Source organism: Ailuropoda melanoleuca, chromosome 4, assembly GCF_002007445.2.
Source record: "Ailuropoda melanoleuca isolate Jingjing chromosome 4, ASM200744v2, whole genome shotgun sequence".
Classification (NCBI taxonomy): domain Eukaryota; kingdom Metazoa; phylum Chordata; class Mammalia; order Carnivora; family Ursidae; genus Ailuropoda; species Ailuropoda melanoleuca.
Window position 1 is genome coordinate 42,783,808 of NC_048221.1, and position 2,700 is coordinate 42,786,507.

The 2,700-nt window shown below is 40.9% G+C and overlaps 1 long non-coding RNA gene across 1 annotated transcript in view; it reads right to left on the reverse strand.

The window, feature by feature from the left end:
* Positions 1-254: 254 nt before the first annotated feature.
* Positions 255-2,700, reverse strand: part of LOC117801923 — a 3,367-nt gene continuing 921 nt past the window's right edge. Inside the window, exons 2-3 of the long non-coding RNA XR_004624741.1 lie at positions 2,279-2,365; positions 255-936 (exon numbers count right to left, since the gene is read on the reverse strand). This is a non-coding gene — a long non-coding RNA (uncharacterized LOC117801923). The remainder of the gene's footprint in view (positions 937-2,278; positions 2,366-2,700) is intronic.

Genomic DNA, 2,700 nt, shown 5'->3' on the forward strand with positions numbered 1-2,700 from the left:
TTTTTTTCTCATTGAGGCACCCTTGCCATTGGATAACCTTATTCAAATCATTTAGAACAAAGACGGTGGTGTTTTTGAGTTTGTTTAAATCCCACTGGAGGCCAGATATAAGGAGAAAATGGAATCAAATTAAATGTGGTCAGAAGAGACATATTTCTTTTCCTGTAATGCTCTTCCTTTTTCCTTCTCCTATATTAAAGTTACTCCTACCCCGCCCCCCCACCCCCCATTCCCCAGAGGTGAGGGAAAGGAATAACATGAGCAGATAGATGCCATATCTGGAGTTTAGAACTGTTGCATGCTGAGCCTAACCTGATGATGTATTCTGCCCATGTCTCCAAAAAGTCAAAAGCATTTTCAGCGTTGATTTCCCTTAAGAATTATCACACTTTGTTCAGATTGGTTTAATGAGAACAAGAGGTGACCTTGTGTCCACATAGATAGTTCTATATTAAAAGACCTGGAAGTAAAACCTCACATATGTATGTAAGTAATTATTTTAGGGGGTGTAATGGGGAGAGGTATTGCAGCTCTCTGCTTAGATGCTACCTAGGCTACCTGCACAAGAGAAATTTTCCACTGCATTATAATGATGATTATTTGCAAATTATATGAGCACCAGTAATTCATTCATGCACTGATATAAAGCAGGGGGACTCAGTGCGTGGTATTGAACTTGTTGCTGGCAACATTAATTGATTCCTTTGGAACATTTCCCCCCACAGAATCCCAATGACAGCTTCCCTGAGCAAGAAACTGACACACAGCCAGGGTACCGGATATGCAGGGACACACGTGTGAGGATGTTGTCGTCAAAATAAACCATTCTTGTCTCCTGGCAGGGGCTGGTTCTCCTAAGAACACTCTCCAATCCTGGGAGCTTCAGTGAGAGGCTTTCTTTCTTGGCAGAGGTGAAAGTTGAGCTTCATGCCTTTCCTGTGGGATTGAAAAAAGGGACTGAATTATTTGTTATATTTCAAACTAGCCACTGTTCTTCTCAGGGAAATGTTGGGGATGTGCTGATACAGCTTAGCATTTGATCTGCGTGGGCCTATTGATGAAAAGAAAAAAATTGCCTCTCATCATAATGTTTAACTGACATTCCCTCAACACGACCCAAATCTGTCTCTCCTGATACATAATGCCTGTCTGTCCAACTACATGGTAAACTGTGTAGCAGATACTAAGTTTCGGTCATTTTCAGTTTCCTAGCACCTACTAGAATACAGTGTGTAGCTTATAATAGAAATAGAAGAAGGGTAAAAGGAAAGAATGAAAACAAAACTATTTAAATTTGAAAACACTGTTAAGGAGCTTTGCCCTAAACCTTAATAAAACTTTGAAAATTGCTTCAATTTGGAGTTTCTTTGGTAGAATGTGACAGCCTACTTTATTCTTTTCTCTTTGAAATTTTATTTTGAGTTTAAAGCATCACTTTTTCCCTGAACATTTAAGATTACACATGTATACACAGGAATATTTTCTGGAGAATTTCTGGCTAGGCATTTTGTTCTTTTATAAATGTATTTTTACTGAAAGTCGTATGCATAATTTTAAGTGACTAGGTGCAGAAAAATAATCTGAAAGTCATTACGTTATAAGTCATGGTTCTGGCAGGACCACAAAAGCCTTCAGAGTGAGTAAAAATAATTCATCTTAACTAGTTTTTTACCATAGAAAATTCTTGCATTACCAACATTCCCCTTTTTGCGAAAGTGCCTGTATTAGAGAAATATACCACGTGGGCAATGGGAGGGGGACTTAAAGTCTCTCTCCAAGTTTAAGCCATCAAGAAATCTGGGGAACAATAGCAAAAACTCCTTTCTTTAGCATTAATCTCAGCAAAAAGGAAAGCCATAGAATTTCAAGTGGTGAAAATTTTGACCACAACAATACACAACACACTTCTGAATTTGCCCACTGCCTGAATAGGAATGAAAAAAACAAAGAACACAAAACTGTGTGAACAAGGCAGCTGCATGTATTTGTAGGAGTTGGTTGCTTACTACAGTAGTTTAAAAATAGTTTTCCAGTTAACATCTTTTCCACATAATGGAGATGTCAGTGTAGGTTTACACGACTGTGGAAATGGTCAGAAGCTGTTTATGTAGCTCTGAACTGCTGAACAACGCACAGGAAGAGTGGGGTTCAGCAAAGCCCTTGNGCAAAGCTCTTGGGGCTTTTTCCCTTGAGAGGAGCCTGGGCTTCTCTTGGGGTTGCTGGAAATGCATGCCAATGAATTCAACCGGGCCGGCTTTCCTCTAGCTGTCAGACTCACTTTGCACAGGGTTCTTGAGGGGCTGGGACATTGTTGCCAATCTACGATTACCCTGAGGTTTGGAGTTGGGGATGAAGACAGCCATTTCTGCAAGAAAACAGTAGATTCATACTGTAGAAAGATCATGGTAACGTCATTTTCTAAAGCACATGCTTTTGAATAACAAAGCTTTCAATGTGCGCCTCCCTCTCCACACACCACAAACTGATCCTTGTACATATTTCATAGCAACCATTTCCTTTCCCACACACACATTCCAGCTTGAAAGCGCACTGAATGAGTGAGAGTTCAGGTCGGAAACGCTGCCGGTCTGGCCAGTGTCCTTCCCCTAAGGACAAGTAGGTAAAATCTTCCAAAAGCCCCCTCTTCCAGCTTCTCAAGTTCACTGTTGCCCCCCTCCCTCACCCCCCGCCCCCCCCCTC